General features: G+C 41.1%; 1 long non-coding RNA gene across 1 annotated transcript in view; it reads left to right on the forward strand.

The window, feature by feature from the left end:
- LOC125464195 (uncharacterized) overlaps window positions 1-18,140 on the forward strand; it is a 35,725-nt gene that overhangs the window by 7,656 nt on the left and 9,929 nt on the right. Inside the window, exons 2-3 of the long non-coding RNA XR_007249981.2 lie at window positions 6,854-6,930; window positions 8,335-8,448. This is a non-coding gene — a long non-coding RNA (uncharacterized LOC125464195). The remainder of the gene's footprint in view (window positions 1-6,853; window positions 6,931-8,334; window positions 8,449-18,140) is intronic.

Consider the following 18,140-nt stretch of genomic DNA (forward strand, 5'->3'; position numbering starts at 1 on the left):
CATGGACAGGCCAAGGGTGCAGGATGAGGTTAGTAGGTAGGAAATGTGGGTGGGATTTGAGGTGGGAGGAGTGGACAGGTGAGAGGAAGAACAGGTTAGGCAGGCGGGGACGAGCTGGGCTGGTTTTGGGTTGCAGTGGGGGAAGGGGAGATTTTGAAGCTTGTGAAGTCCACAATAATACCATTGGGCTGCAGGGTTCCCAAGTGGAATATGAGTTTCTGTTCCTGCAACCTTCGGGTGGCATCATTGTGGCACTGCAGGGGGCTCATGATGGACATGTTGTCTAAGGAATGGGAGGGGGAGTTGAAATGGTTGGCCTGAACTAATTGTCACAGAAATTCAACCCAAACTGTGTACAACGATAGCTAAGGCAAAATCAGAAAATGTTACTTTAAAAACAACAAAATCCTAAAAATTAACAATATAGTTAAAATTTTACATTTACCTACAGGACAGTCGTGATCACCCTTGAAGATTTGCTGTAATGAAAGGAGTTAGGTAACTTAACATCTTGTTCTTGCTTTTTCTTTATTTTATAACTCACAAGTCAGTGTGTAATCAAATCAGCCAGGTGCTAAACCTAAAATCAGCAATCTGAAAACAAATTAGAAAGAGAAACGGAAAGCCAGACAACTACCGAGGTTGAAATAAGGAAGAGAAAATTGGGTGATGGGGGAAGGGATGGTTAATATTTCCTCTTCACTGTCTGGATGAAATATTAGGTGCATTCCGTTATAGCTGAGCAATACCACCAGGATACTGCCTGAAGATAAAGATATAATCTGGGCAGGATTTGAATACAGAAAGCAGTCTAATACTGAGGGGATGCTGCACTGGCAGAGATGCTTTCTTTCTGATTGTACGTCAAACCAAAGCATTTTATATCCTCTCAGTGGGCATAAATGATACCCATGGCAGTGTATCATTAGAAGAGAAAGGAAGCTAACCCCAGGCCTACATTTTAGCCCTCAATCAACACCACAAAAACAAATTATTTGGTAATTCTCACATTCCTGTCTGTGGGACATTGCTGTGTGAAAATTGGCTGTGCTACCTACATTACAAGTGTGACCACACCAAAAATGTACTTAAGTTGTTGTGAAGTATTTTTTGGTGTCTGCTGATTGCGAAAAGTGCCATATAATTGACAAAAAAAAATTCAAATGCAGAAACTATGGTCGGTGACATTGGACAAAGCTTGGTTTCAGTTCATTCCATGTCTTCTGTGGGAGAGATTAGGAATGGTTGGAAGTATATGTAATCCAGGTGCCACTGCAGATCTTTCAGGAGTCTCACGCCTTTATAACATGGTGAAACATCAAATTAATTAGTTACTGTTTTACAGATCCTACTTGGACTGAAGACATACAGGGAAAGATCAAGGTGATTAGTTTAAAAAAAACCCACGAGATTCACTAATTAAAAATAAAGAGTAGCTTGTCTCTGGGGGTCAGATATCACTATTCTGGTCTATGTTGCCAACTGTTTATCTCATCACATCAACCAAAAAGAAATTCACTTGGGTCAAAAATTAGCCCGATGTCTCCAATTTACACACCTGAATTCTTCAGTGTATAGTGTTTGTGTTGCCATTGATTAAGAAAATCAAATGGTCACTAAGTTTATTTGATTGTGTGGCATTTGTTAGATTGTCTCTTGTCAAGAGAGGGAGTAAGGCATTATGTCTAACGGAATGAAACTGGTGGCTGTGTTTTATAACTATGCTCAATAATTGATGTTTCCTGGTTAATTTTTGGGCGTGCTGGGGACAATGTTAATCTGACTCCCAGTTAAGTATAATTAAAAGTGGTAGGGAATTACAATATTTGCAAAGTTTAAAACACGTAGTAGAGTTGCCAATACAGAGTAGTCAGGAATATAGACATAATTTACCATATGAAAAGTAGAGAATGACATGATGTACCCTCTTAAGATCACTATCAATATAGATTCTTGACAAATTATATTAGCTTATTCTGAGAGGAATTGAATGCAAGACTGAGGAGTTTATGCCTGCATTAAACAGGACATTATTGAGATTGCATCTGGAGTACCATGTACAGTACTTGTCACTTGTGAGAGAATGTTAATGCATTGGAAGCTGTTCAGAGAAGGTTCACTAGTATAATACCCAGAATGAATGAATGAGGAAAGGCTAGACAGACTAGGCCGGTAAACTCTGGAGTCTAGAAAAGCCAGAGTTAACTGAAACATACAAGATTCTGAAGGGACTTGACCGAAAGAATGTTGAAAGGATGTTTGTTCTTGGGTGAGAATCAAGAACTAGGGGTCATAGTTTAAAAACATGTGCCTATTTCAGACAGAGATGAGAAAATAGTCATCTCAGAGGGTTGTGTAATTTTTCAAATTCCCTCTCTCAAAAGGTGGTGGGTGCAATATGTTTAAATGCCTTTAAGGCAGAGTTATTTAGATTTGTAGTTACTGAGGGCAATCGAAGATTATTGGGGTTATGCAGGAATGTAGAGTTGAGGTTAAAATCAGAGCTGCCATGATTTTATTGAATGGCAGAGACTCTTGTTCCTTGTTTGTCCGTGCACAAGAATTTTCTCGCAAATTCTTCAACCATATTTATTTATCTCTCAATTCGATTATGTCTCACTCTACTGGGCAAGGTTCTAACTCCCAGTTCTCTGCCTTCCCCTTTTCTAGCTGTGAGCGGTGGCTGAGTTGAGTGATTGGATTTGGTATAGCTGTCGTGGATTGACTGACAAAGAGAGGTGCACAAAATGGCTGCCACATAGCAACTGTCACTTTACGTCTGTATGTTTGATTTTATATGAGGCATTTTGAAATGATTCTGTGGGGCATGATACAGTAATCATAATGAAGGGTTGAAGTTTCTGGGTCATTTCGTGCATTGGGAATCACTGCACAATTTGGAATATTAACTAGAGAAAGAACAGTGAAATGAAAGTTAGGTATATACATCTGATAGGTGAGCTGGCACCGATGTAAACAAACTGGTTGACCACCTAACATTTCTATGATACTATGATCAGCAAATGGCCTTTCACAGACAGGCTGGACTTAAGGTTTAACTTTTCCCACTATCATGTCATTGCCTGTTCTTATGTAAGACAACAATTCTTCATGCCTGAATCTTCCAAATGGGATAAAATTAGCAATAATGGATAATTGAGCATGTTGCTCCAGAGTTCTAAATGCAACTTCAAACCAGCAACATTGTGCAAATCTCAAAGTTCAATTTTGATGACGTAGCGGAGGTCATCTCTAATATCAGGAGAAGATCTACGTAGGGGAACAACAGGGATGCTACACTGTTGGCATTTGCAAGTTGGTAGAGAGGGCAATTTGCTTACACAGTCCAAAGTGATAATTATGCTAAAGAAATATTAGCAAGAGCTTGTATTAACCCTTACATTTTTGGAAGTTGCCAGTCCAGAAAACCCTCGAGAATGGAATTCATGGTGTCTTCCACTATTTGGCTACTTCCAATAGCAAATATAACATATAGTTGCTTAAAAGGTCCTGGATTTCCAACATAGATAAGCTGCAGAACATAGGTAAGCTGCAGAGCTGGGCTGAGAGGTGGCAAATGGAGTTTAATGCAGACAAGTGTGAGGTGATGCACTTTGGTAGGAGGAACCAGAGGGCAAAGTACTGGGCTAATGGTAAGATTCTTGGTAGTGTAGATGAGCAGAGAGATCTCGGTGTCCATGTACACTGATCCTTGAAAGTTGCCACCCAGGTTGACAGGGTTGTTAAGAAGGCATACAGAGTTTTAGCTTTTATTAATAGAGGGATCGAGTTCCGGAACCAAGAGGTTATGGTGAAGCTGTACAAAACTCTGGTGCGGCCACACTTGGAGTATTGCGTACAGTTCTGGTCACTGCGATATAAGAAGGATGTGGAAGCTTTGGAAAGGGTGCAGAGGAGATTTACTAGGATGTTGCCTGGTATGGAGGGAAGGTCTTACAAGGAGGGACTTGAGGCTGTTTTCGTCAGAGAGAAGAAGGTTGAGAGGTGACTTAATTGAGACATATAAAATAATCAGAGGGTTAGATAGGGTGGATAGGGAGAGCCTTTTTCCTAGGATGGTGACGGCGAGCATGAGGGGGCAGAGCTTTAACTTGAGGGGTGAAAGATATAGGACAGATGTCAGAGGTAGTTTCTTTACTCAGAGAGTAGTAGGGGAATGGAACGCTTTGCCTGCAATGGTAGTAGATTCGCCAACTCTAAGTACATTTAAGTCATCATTGGACAAGCATATGGACGTACATGGAATAGTGTAGGTGAGATGGGCTTCAGATCGGTATGACAGATCGGCACAACATTGAGGACCGACGGGCCTGTGCTGTGCTGTAATGTTCCATGTTCTATGTTCTATAGATACAACAGTCAAGAAAGAACAACAATGCCTCTTCTTCCTCAGGTGGCTGAGGAAATTTGAGATGTCCATAAGGTCCCTTACCAACATCTCCAGATGCACCACTGAAAACATATGGTCCTGGTGCATAGCAGCCTGGTACAGCAACTGCTCTGCCCAGGACTGTAAGAAACTACAGAAGGTGGTGTGCACAGCCCAGACCAACATGGAAGCCAACCTTCCATCCATGGATTCTACTTACACTGCCGCGGAAAGGTGGCAACGTCATGAATGACCCATCTCACCCCAGTAATGACACCTACAACCTCAGGCAGAGGATTCAGCAGCCTGTACATATGTACCAGCAGGTTTGGAAACAGCTTCTTCCTGCCTGTTATTGGACTGATGAATGGACTCGCCAGCCTCAAATATTGCTGATTTTGCTAACGATGATCTTGTCCAGCACATGCCCTGTGCATTGTAACCTGTATGCCTCTGTCTAAGTCTTTTTGATCTGTACATCCTTGTTTACTATGATCTGCCTGTACCGCTTGTAAACAAAGCTTTTCACTCTACTTCGGCACGTGACAATAATTCAGTCAAGAGCTTTAAAACAAAATATGAGTTAGACAAAAACATTTTTTCTAAGCAGAGTATTGCCTCAACACTTTTCCGAGGATAATTATTCATCCCACAGCGCAAATATCTTACCTGCGTCCTTGTGAGTAGTTAATGTTTAGTATTTTCAAGGTACATACAGTCATGTGTTTGAAGAACAACCATATGAAGTTGTTAAGCTGCTTCCTTACAGAGCATTGTCAAACACTAACATCACATTTTGACTGAGATTTAGGGTTTTCTGTCAATCTGCTTGTTGAAGTTTTAGCTAAATATAATTTTAACATATTTATTAATAAATTGTTAAGTGAAAAGTTAAACCATTGCATCCAGAAATATTGTGACAAATGTGCTAGCGAGTTTTGAGAAGATTTGTAGCTCAGGTTCAGGTTCTGGATGTAAGTTTACTCCCTGAGCTGGAAGGTTAGTTTTCAGACGTTTCGTTACCATTCTAGGTAACATCATCAGTGAGCCTCCGACGAAGCGCTGGTGTTATGTCCCACTTTCTATTTATCTGGTTAGGTTTCCTTGGGTTGGTGATGTCATTTCCTGCGTTGGTGATGTCATTTCCTGTTCTTTTTCTCAGGGGATGGTAGATTGGCTCCAAATCAATGTGTTTGTTGATGGAGTTCCGGTTGGAATGCCATGCTTCTAGGAATTCTCGTGCGTGTCTCTGTTTGGCTTGTCCTAGGATCGATGTGTTGTCCCAATTAAAGTGGTGTCCTTCCTCATCTGTATGTAAGGATACTAGTAATAGTGGGTCATGTCTTTTTGTGGCTAGTTGATGTTCATGTATCCTGGTGGCTAGCTTTCTGCCTGTTTGTCCAATGTAGTGTTTGTCACAGTTCTTGCAAGGTATTTTATAGATGACGTTCGTTTTGCTTGTTGTCTGTATAGGGTCTTTTAAGTTCATTAGCTGCTGTTTTAGTGTGTTGGTGGGTTTGTGGGCTACCCTGATGCCAAGAGGTCCGAGTAGTCTGGCAGTCATTTCGGAAATGAATTTGATGTAGGGGAGAGCGGTTATTGTTTTTGGGCACGTTTTGTCTGTTTGTTTGGGTTTGTTGCTGAGAAATTGGCGGACTGTTCATTGGGTACCCGTTCTTTTTGAATATGCTGCATAGGTGATTTTCTTCTGCTCTTCGTAGTTCCTCTGTGCTGCAGTGTGTGGTGGCTCATTGGAATAATGTTCTAATGCAGCTTTGTTTGTGGGTGTTGAGATGGTTGCTCCTGTAGTTCAGTATTTGGTCTATTTCAGACAACAAACAAAACGAACGTCATCTACAAAATACCTTGCAAGAACTGTGACAAACACTACATTGGACAAACAGGCAGAAAGCTAGCCACCAGGATACATGAACATCAACTAGCCACAAAATGACATGACCCACTATCACTCGTATCCTTACATACAGATGAGGAAGGACACCACTTTGATTGGGGCAACACATCCATCCTAGGACAAGCCAAACAGAGACAGGCACGAGAATTTCCAGAGGCATGGCATTCCAACCGGAACTCCATCAACAAACACATTGATTTGGAGCCAATCTACCATCCCCTGAGAAAAAGAACAGGAAATGACATCACCAACGCAGGAAATGACATCACCAACCCAAGGAAACCTAACCAGATAAATAGAAAGCGGGACATAACACCAGCGCTTTGTCGGAGGCGCACTGATGATGTTACCTAGTATGGTGACGAAACATCTGAAAACGAACCTTCCAGCTCAGCGAGCAAACTCACATCCATAATTGTGACAAATATCAGACACCTTTTATGCAAACTCAAGGCAGGACATCTGCAAGGAATACTAAAGAATGTTTCAGTTTCAGCAGGAATTGTACTTTAAACTGGATGAGAAACATCTTTGCCCTGTCCTTACAGGCTTCACTGACACCAGGCTGTTCCCCAGTGAGGAAGGTTGGCTGATCAGAGGAACGAAAGCAAAACACTACATGGAGGTGAGGATAAACTCTTTTCAAAATGCTCTATGTTTCACCTATTAATGTCTCCACCTGCTTCAAGCCACCCAGATAGTGCCCAGACAGGCTGCCCTATTACCACATGCATAAAATACGTCCTGTTGTGAAGTTTCTATTCGCTCATAGAATCGCTTAAGATGTGTTATTTTGCATTAGACCACACACTAAAAGATAGCATGATGATATCACAAGTGTATCTCTTAAATGGTACACTGACATCCTGACCATGAGACAATAACAAGGTACCTTGTCAAATCCCACACCTGTCTGGTGTGTAGTGCTATTTGGAGAATAGCCTGGCAAGAACATTCTGAAACAGCTGGCTAATGCAAACTGAAAGACATCTCAAAATATGTCAGGCTCATGAAGTGTGTCTTCATCTTGCTGATGGTTTGTAGCAGCATTCATTTGATGATTGTGCCTTTCATTGTGATGCTGTTGGGTTTCATTATTTGTGTGTCACATTTGAGAACTCAGTAGACCATACAAAAATTGGCTGAAGGTATGAATGGAGTGCAAACACTTTTGTGCAGTTATCATGAGTTTATGGCTGTTCATGCAAAAAATGATAATTGAATGAATATAAGGCTTCTGATGGATACATCTTGGTAACTGCATTGATACTTGAAAGCATTGCATTGTGACATTAATCAATGAAAGTCAGTTTCCCAGAAGCTTTATTGTGTGGTTTGCTGTTTAAATGTTGACACCCACTGTCCTTGACACATTCTTGGAACTTTTTAAGAAATGCCTTCCTCTTGTGTAGTTATGGTAAGGTGGCATTCTTTTGCTCAAGGAACACTGTCATGAGCAGAGCAGCCTCTGACTTTTGACTTTGACGATGATGGAACCAAATAAGTTGTGCCATTTGATCTTGACCCTTTGAGCACTACATCCATTTGAAAGTTTGAACGTGTACACAATATTGCAGCAGCTGTTACCTTAGGGAGTGGTGAGGATTATATTCCTCAATACTCCACGTTGCTACATGTTTCAAAACAAATCACCCTTTTCAATAATTGTAGGATTGTATGGTTATATTCTGCCTTATTTATGTCCTAAAATAGTGAACTAATGTGGCTGGAACAGAATTGTCATGTGATTTCATCAATAGCAACACAGGGATGTGATCAATCTTTGTTGCCAGACTGAACTTCTATGATCCAGTAAAGGGAGGAGTATTAGGAAAAAAAAACACTGTATATAAAATATCGTACTTTTAGGCTGTTTGGACATGATTTGCCACTTGTTACTTCTGTGTACTAGTAATTTTTTCAGTATTTTTCCCAAAACAGTTTGAAAGAAAATTACTTAAAATGCCAATATCACTCCCCACTTTGAAATTCTATGCAGAATAATTGTTTTTCCTTTATTCATTCACAGGATGAGAGCAGCGCTGGCTAGGCCGGCATTTATTTCCCACCCGTAATTACCCACAGTGCTGTTAAGAGTCAACCACATTGCTGTGGGTCTGGAGTCACATGTAGGCCAGCGCAGGTAAGGATGGCAGTTTCCTTCCCTCAAGGGCATTAGTGAACCAGATGGGTTTTTCTGACAATCAACAATGGATTCACAGTCATCATTAGATTCTCAATTCCAGATATTTATTGAATTCAAATTCTACAATCTGCCGTGGCAGGCTTCAAACCAAGGTCCCCAGAACAATATCAGTGTCTCTGGATTAACAGTCCAGCGATAATACCACTAGGCCATTGCCTCCTCACATATTTTTCACTGTTACTAAAAGCAAGCGACCAGATTGCAAAAAATAAACATTGATTGTCAAAATTCCATCTCCATTCATGTAATATAAGCACATTCGTGCAAAATTTCTCCATCTAACAGGTCCAATATTAGGTCTGTTTGACTTCATGTATTTTGCGCGGTGGAGTTAATTTTATCGTGAGGCACAGGCTAATTGCTCATAGAAATCTCTTGATACTGAGAGATAGTGGGGCAGCTGGGGCCATGATTTTGGATTCACGTTCACATAACTGGTGGGAAGTTACTGGACCCGCTCAGTGTTCAAATGTATATAAATATAGTCCTGCGCAACTCTGGTTTGTTTGCTGGATAAAGTCAAACTCCAATGTTTGTTTTGTTTCTTCATATGCTGCTGTACAGAACCAAACTGCTTCAGTGACCATGTATGTGTACAAATGTGTTTCTATGAGAAAAGTACATTTTTGAAATAAAACAGAATGCGTTGGATATGGCACTGATAGCCTTCGTGTTGGAAGCTGTCAGGAAGAAACAGGTCACGCTTCCATTGACAAACACTGCAAAAGAAATGGGAAAGGTGGTTAAGGAGATCCATACCCGGATTCTGGCAGCTGTCCTACAAGGTGGATATTCGAAAATTAGAATTCAGGAACAAATGTTGGACTTGCTAGTGATACATCCCAAGAAATAATTAAAACAAATTTAAAACAATACATTGATGGTATCACCCACTGAAACAAGGTTTCCACCTCTCAGGCAATTCTCAATAAATTGCCACACAATTTGGGGCGTAATATTAATTCAACTGGAAAGGTCATTACATGCATTCCCTTGCCACCCAACCTCTTCCAAGTTCGGAATGTTTGCCTGAAGCACCCGGAATGTGATAATGACTCTCTTTCTGGCGATCCTGAACAGTCACTTCAGTGTGTATCTTTAACACTGATTCTGCAAATATGTGTAACCTGTTTTAAAATTATTTGCAAGCCTTTGCAAATCTACATTGTTCTAAAAGCCAACACCTAATGCTGCTACAATGCTTTGCATTCTGTAAATACTCTCTGTTGGACAAGCATCAAGAAAGTTTCTGAAATGAATTCAGACTGCAGCTGGTCAGAAGAGTAAGCTCCCAAACCAACTGAGCTGTGAAGTGAGTTTCTGGTTGTGTGTTGTCATTTTTGCATATGCAATAAGGAGTTTGTTCAACATTGTATGCGAATCAAATCTGACATGTTTTCTGGTTAATATAAAGATCGGATAGGTTGAGGATTGAGGCCAGAACAAGAACAACAACTAGCATTTATATAGCATCTTTGACAAACTAAAATGTTCCAAGGTGGTACAAACAACTGAACAATGACACGTGAAAAAAAACAAGAAAATATTCAGTCAAGGAAGTAGATTTTGAGCAGCTTTTTAAAAAGAGAAAGATGAAGACACAAAGAAGGAATTCAAGAAGGCATTCCAGGCTTAGATGGCTGACAGCAGTCTAGCAAAGGCAGACATGGGAAGGGAAGGATATGTAAGAGACCTGATCTGGAGGGATCAGAAATCTCAGAGGATTGAGAATGTAGTCGCTTACGTGATAGGAGTGCAGAGTCCATTAATTCATTTATGCCACAGATGGAGGCCAGTCAGCCCATTGAATCCATGCTGTGAAAGTATTTGAGTAAAAGGATAAGAGTATCAAGTGATACTATACAAGACCAAGCAAACAGTTTCTAACTTCGTCCGAGTAGCAAATTGGACCATTGCACCATATCTGAATAGGTTACTCAAGTTATGAAACAATGTGTAGCCATGCAATAAGAGCTTTTAATTCAGCTTTCAGTTACCTCTTTGCAAAAGAGGTAATTGTAATGGCAAATAGCTTGGATCAACATTACCATCTCATGACAGCTAAAGATTAAGCACAAGCCAATAGTAATTTAATGTTTGATCATCAAACCCTCTGCTTTCTAATTATAAATGTGCCACTTCATTACTCATCTGTAGTGCAAGATGCATAGCCTGGAACTAAATAAAGTGCTTTCAGAGCACATCTTGCACTTTCGACTCACTGAACAATTCTCCAAACAGCTTGGGAGCACTCTGCAGCTGTGAGCTATGGGAGAACTCAAAGTCATAAAACAACAAAATATCATAGAGACTGTTTACAATATCTATGTGGTAAACACTGCTGTGGGTAGCAGAGGATGATGGAGACATACATTAACAGATGTGGCATACTTTGCCGTTCTAAGCTGAAATTTTGTTGGGGGAAGGGAAGGAGTGTGAAGCCCTTACAGGCAACTAAGCATTGTTCAATTAAAAATTTGGTAGCAAAATTCAGCTCCCTAGCACACACTTTCTCCGTGCCGTGCATCCTGGTTTGTGTGAGAAATGGCCTGTAAAATACGTGCTATCTTCTGATGCAAGACATGTGGGACAACCTATTATTGTGAGTTGTGGTGCACGGTTATGAGAAATATGCCAGAGTGGGCAGACCAAGTTGCCAATCTGGTATGAAAGTTGGCATGACAGATTTGAATGTCACAATGCAACACTCAACCACACTCAAGTCCTCCTCTGTTAACTGCACACAATTGAACATGCAATCAGCAACAGGAAAGATCCATTTGCTTCCCCATAACACCCTACTCTTGTTTTTGAAAAGGTCATTAACTAGTTCAGATTAGTTGTTGATTGTTTCCGAGACTTAATTTTTGATAAATTGTACAGTAGTTTAAGATTTAGTCACTGTTTGGTGTGACAGTGTGATGAAAGCCTTGATTTCTGCTCAGGCCCCTTGCCAAAGCTTCCATCTGTCTTGCGTCACAGAGATAACACAGAAGAGAACAAGCTGTTTGAAGAGAGAGAAGAAGAGTTCTCAATACAAGACTATGTCCACCTAGGGTCTTCAGGAAGCATCTCTCTTACCTCAACCTCAGTGACAAGACAGTTTCTATGACAGCTCTCCTTTTGGTACTAACCGACTTTTGCCTCAGAGAAGAGCAGGAATGATGCTGTCAGTGATTGTAAAGGTGACCATGGCCAAAGATGTGCAGGATGGGTGGATTGGCCATGGAAAAGGCAGAGTTGCAGGGATGTGGGGTGGGGGGGTTCTGGGTGGGATACTGTTTGGAGGGTTGGTGTGGACTCAATGGGCCAAATGTCCTGCTTTGATACTGTAGGGAGTCCATGGTGTTTGTATCATTGCTTGCTAGAGGGGCAACATCTGTAATGTATCCAAGTTCATCATCCTTTGCTGTAGAAGGGAGGTGACTGTGCTCACTGAGCAGAATGTATTCCAGGCAGCAGCGCTCTCACCTGGTGGCTAGAAAGCTGGCAAAAGCCCCACGTAGACTCTTTTGGGGAAGGTCAGCTGTGAGTGCCATAAGCCAACCTTATATCCATTAACTCCATCTACACTTTTCAATACCTCAGAAAAGCTGCCAACATCAAAGACCCCTCCTACCATATCTCTTCCAACCTCTTCTGTTGGGCAGAAGATACAAAAGCTCAAACGCATGCACCAACGTTCAAGAACATTTTCTTCCCTGCTGCTATTAGATTTCTGAATGGACCTCTCTAATGTCAAATCTAAATGTTGATCTTCCTGTTGTGTACCTTCTTTGAAGCCATAACTTTGTATTTCTTTGCTCTGCTTAATCGCCCTGTAATCTTTCTATTGTTCAATCTGCCTGTGCTGCGCACAAGACAAAACTTTTCACTGTACTTAGGTTCATGTGGCAATAATAAATCAAATCCAATCAAATAAGTCATGGGTCTTCCATGGAATCCAAGTTATTGAGAGAGGTGATCCACAGTGCAAAGATATTGATCAATTAGATGACGCCAGTTTCTCACTGCTATCAGTGCCACCGGGGGCTGGTGGGGACCTTTGTGTGAAAACTCATGCAGATGTACACTATACATTTAAAGGACCATGCTCAAGATGTCATCACTGTATCAAGGCATGTGACCAAATGTTATGAAGCTCTCTTAATGAGCTCTGTTGTCTTGCAGTGTGGCATGCAGAGGAAATCTGCTCCAGTACTTTTGGGTTGCGTAGTTTGAGCCCAGGCACACAAGTGGCTGTAATTGTAATGTGCGTACGTAGATATCAAGTGCTGTAATAACATTTTGATGCGTTCTTCAGCTACATTGAGCCACAGCTCAACCTTCCCGCTAACATAAAATTATCACAATGTGATTGTGGCAGAACATTACATCAGCAACCGTGTCGTGTAGATAATATACCCACCAGAGGCATAGGATCCAGGTCACAGGTGAAAGAAGACCAAGGATCTGAGAGGTTTCACTTTCTAGTGAGGGCAGGGTAACCAGGTGGCAGGGATCCCTGATGCCAGCTCCCTAGATCTGACACCAAAGGATTCCCTCTGGGATTCTGCAAGCAAATCTTACAGGGCTTGCTTTTTGGCCTTCCATTTGGCGGCTGTTCCAGTTGCTGCAGGTTAAATACAATCAGCTTTGGGATAAGGACCTTCCATGGACGTTCATCAGCCATTTGGAGGACCTCAATTGGCATTGGGGTGTCCATAAGCTTTCAATGTCCTGGAGTAGGGTGGTGATAGGGGACCTACCAGCGCACTTCTATCCAATTATGTATGTCAGGAGATGAGAATACTTTGCATTTTCACTTACGTGGGATGTGCGTGTGGCTCTCCTAGGACGATAGGTTTCTCCATGTGCGCACTGTTTTGCTTGTGCCATAGTTGAATATAGGGATAATTGTCCACTTCCTAGTGTCCCATTTCCTGAATGGATGGTACATCTACTGGAAAACAAATTGTCAGGCTGCTTTGGGTCCCTGGTAACCCCTTTGAGCAGTTCTACCTGCAGTCTTGAACTTGCCTAGCACTGAGCTGGGCTCATGTGACTTCCAGCTAAGGCCCACTGCAGCACGATGTGGAAGCTGAGACACTGGGTCATTGCATACTCGATCACGCTTGATTTGTTATTAACAAAAAGCATTCAATGAAGACGCAAAATTGGTTAATACACAAAATTTATACTGTGAAAATACAAATGCCTAACCCTCTAAATAATCTGAAACACACAAGTACTACCATAGACACATTTCAGATAAAAAGGAAAAAATTGATTTCTCTACCTTAAAAATGAAGCCATTTTCTGGCTGTCTGAGTTATTCAAAAGCATAGCAATTAGGCATAAGGATTTGAAGGATAAAACATAGATTGTTATCTACGTAATCCTGCCTGTGTAGTTATGGCATAGTGGCCTCGGGGGCCTTGGCAGACACAGATTGCTCAGGAAATACAATATTGAGATGTGCAGTCACTTTTTCAGGAGAATAATCCAGTTTCACAATACACTCACCACAAAGATGGTCCTGAAACAGGAGAGAAGAGATGAATTGTGTTCATTGCAGATTTCCTCAAACTGATACTAAACAGAAACAAGTTTCCAAGTCACACACTATTCAAAGAAGAAGAGCCATTCAACTTAAGCAGATGACATCTGTGATTTGACCCCATTGCAATTATCCAAAATCATGTGATTTCCAAGACTTTCTTTCAAAAAAAAGTTTCAAAGCGCAACACCTCTCTGATATTTTTGACTAACTTTTCCAAGAATCCACATAGATCTTGAAATAGATTTACATTTCCACAATTCTTTAAAGACTCACATCTTAAAAAGAAATATTGAAGCAGCTATGAAGTAGCTTCTTAATGATGTCCATGATTGTTCTGGTCTCTATGGCTATGATACAAAACCCTGGCCTATAGTGGATCAGTAATGCTTGGCCAAAGAACTTGACTAACAAAATCCTTGTCCATGAACTGCAAAATCCGGTGTGGGAGCAGTATTTAATGAACAGCAGATGAGATAGCAGAAAAATGGCCCAACAATAGAAGTATTCTTTCAAATGCGGAGCAATTGTATCAGGAGCTCTAGCAGCAGGTAGTGATGGAGAGGCAGGGCAAATGGAGCTGCCAAAAGGACCCTTTTTGGAAAGAAGGGTATCTTTGGCAGAAGGAGACCTCATAGGAAACAAATCTCAGATTTGAACACTGTTACTTGGAGCCAGAGTCTGTTGGCCCAGTCCAGGTGATTAGAATCCCTACAAAACTGTGGAATTACTTGATGAGGCTTGATAACTCTTTCATTCCCAAACCTGCACTTTGCTTCTGATGCATGTGTAAGTGCTGAGGCTTCTATTCTGCTTAGCCAAGCCTTCAAAAACAATATTGCTGTTCTGCCATCAACGTCTGGACAGTGTTCTTAAAAGGCAAAAATCTTCAGAGACAACAAACTAACAGCATAGTTTACGTTCTTGTCATAGATCTAAATGTATGAATCATACACAAAGTTTGGTTACAAAAAAAATTGGGTTCTTTATTTGAAGCAAATGCTATAAACATTGACTGGGAGCTAAATATAAGACAACTGACTTTGACTTTGTGCTCCTGAGATGCTGCTTGGCCTGCTGTGTTCATCCAGCTCCACACTTTGTTATCTTGGATTCTCCAGCATCTGCAGTTCCCATTATCTCTGACTTTTACCCTCGCTGCTACAGCTGCCTACACATCATTGAATTAATACATTTCATCCTGTAAAGCTATGTAATGATAAAATGCTTGTCAAGGATATGCACCCTTAGAAGTGTGTGCACATCATGTCACAGCACACATGACTTGTCTTGATTCATGTAACCCTGGCTGTCAGCAAGAGCTGTGTGTCCTTTCTAGCCATCAAAGCCTTCTCAGCTAACAGAAAAGAAAATATCTTCCCTTGTCAGAAACATAGTGCCTATAATTTCACGGATGGGTTTACTGATGTGCATTGTGGACCATCCGATGGAGCTACTTTGGGTAGCAAGGGGAGGCATGGGGGGCATGTAGAATTCATGTCAAACTAACCATCATTCTGCAATGTAGAGCTGCCACTCATCCCAGTCGTGTGTCAATTATAACGCTGAAGACAGCACAAGTCATGACTCATGGTGTGGACCATGCAATAAAGATGGGACTTTGCCAGGCTTTTAGTCATCCATTGTAATATTGCCTTCTTTAATTCGTTGTGAAACACTGTAGGACATTTTCTTACCTTAAAGGCACTATATAAATGCAGATAGTTGATATTGTATGCTCAAGTACAAAGTCCTGAAGTATGATGCTGGGTAGTTTGATGACACAGTGATAACATGATTTATTTACCTGCCACAAAGGTTTCTTCGTCATGTCAGTAGTCAAACACACTTAGGACCAGAAAAGAAAACATCATGACCTCTCTAAAACACAATAATTCAAAGACAAAGGTAATGTTGATAAGTACAAGTCGGAGAAAAAGGAGCAAGCATTCAGATTGTATCAATGAAATTGGAGAAAGTAAAGAGGCAACTGAGGCAGAACCCAGGCAGGCAAAGATCAACAAACATATCTTCTTGCTTCAAGAGACCAGTTTTACCAGGCTAACTTTCTGCAAAAACATTCTACAGCCAAACATTGAGCTGTGAGCCAGGACTCAGCTAAATGCGTAAAGCTTGGCCTGATGCACGGAGTTGAAAATTCGAATAATGTTGGAATGCCCCAGTTATATGATGTCAAGGTGGCACACATTTCCAAGGTTCGAGCAAACAGCTTCCCCAGACATTTCTCTGGGAGGCATATGCCCCTATAAATCAATGCCAATAACCTGCTGAACAATTTTCTAAACACTGTTTGCTTCTTGAGCTGTTTTTGTGTCATTGCAAATTAGTGATTATGGTTAAACTGGGAGTTTTTTTAAAAAAATGGGTGGGGGATGTAAAGGAAGTGGAATTTAATGCAACTAGCAACCGGTTTTGCCGTGTTTTCCATCCAGGATTGTGTTGTTTTGGCAACTGCTGTGTGCTTTTGGATAACCTTTAATGTTACACAATCTGCTCCAGCAGTTTTTCTGAGTCATTGAGTCTGAATATTGGTTTTACGCACATTCAGTTCCTGTTGGTGTCATCTGCAAATGTAATTTTTTTAAGCACCTGAAAGCTCACAAAGTATAAATTAAAAAAGGATTTTATCACAGCAATGTTAATGATAGGTTACAATGTGTGTAAAGAGAGTCGGAAGGAAAATCAGGTCGAGGGCATACGCCTATTCCTAATTTAAGGTTTGAAAGGAGGACTGGTAATTACTGCACAGTTTACAGCTCAGTGAGGACTATTAATTTGGCAAAAATGAAGCAAAATTACATTAATTGCTGCTGACTAAGTAGAATGCTGGGCCCCAGTTGTTTCTAATGTGATGGAGGTGGGGGATGAGGGGAGGGGAGTTTATTGTAGTGCCCATCTTAATGCACCAATGATTCAAAGGCCATTGCAAAAGCCTTAACAAGATCCCATCTGTTCACAAGAGTTCAAGGCAGGTTGCCTAAGCTTTAAAAAGGATACAGTGCCTTCAATTGGCACAGATTCAGCAGACTGATAGCCTGTTTTAAACAAAGGTTAATTTAGAGGGACAGGTTGCACAAATGTCCTGAGTCTATAAAGCTCGATTGATGTACTTAAAATGATAAAAGGTGGAGATGAAAAGCTGCTTTGCCTGGGAGAGTGGGGGTGGAAACCCAAATAATTAATCATAATCTTAATGTAATGTAAGAATGCTCCAGATCTCTCCACCAAAAGGTGGTAGATACTGGGATTATTAAATTTTACCGAGATTGATAAAACCTTATTATCTGTTGTCATCAAGTAATGTGGAGCAGAGATGGTTGTACAGAGTTTGAGGTATAGCCATGAACCAGTTACGGACCAGATCCAAAATTAAATTTGCTGGATTCGGTGAGGCTGACTGGGAAGATCCAGCGAGACAATAGGCACCAGGATTCTAATTAACTATCCATGGGCAGGTGTAGCCATCTCATTCGGTGGCCTTGATCATGCCGATCAGATGCTGTAAACCCAAGAATAGAAACAGAAATAAGAGATAACATGGTGTAGAGCTGGATGAACACAGCAGGCCAAGCAGCATCAGAGGAGCAGGAAGGCTTATGTTTTGGGTCTGGACCCTCCTTCAGAAATGGTTTTTCCTACTATCTCTGAATAAAAGCTGAAGATGCTGGAAAAGCACATCAGGTCTGGCAGTATCTGTGAAGGAAAAATCAAAGTTAACGTTTTGGATTGGCTGACTCTTCCTCAGAACTGATGGTAGCTAGGGAATCATCAGTTTACATGCAGTAGGTAAGGAGGGCCATGGGGTTGGGAGTAAACAATAAGATAAAGGATACAGCCAGAAGGGAGAAAACAGCAGTTGATTAAACAAAAGAGTTGATAATAATCTGTATCGGAGGGTGAACAGCTGTTAATGGGAACTGTTAGTGACTAACAATAGGTAGTATGTAATGGCATGCTGTGTGATAACAAGGCCTGGTGTGAGGGGTAAGAGGCTAGGCCATGGGAGAGTTTAGTCCCCAAAATTATTGAACTCGACATTGAGTCCAGAGGGCTGCAGGGTCCCCAAGCA

Source organism: Stegostoma tigrinum, chromosome 26 (genome assembly GCF_030684315.1).
Source record: "Stegostoma tigrinum isolate sSteTig4 chromosome 26, sSteTig4.hap1, whole genome shotgun sequence".
NCBI classification, from domain to species: Eukaryota; Metazoa; Chordata; class Chondrichthyes; order Orectolobiformes; family Stegostomatidae; genus Stegostoma; species Stegostoma tigrinum.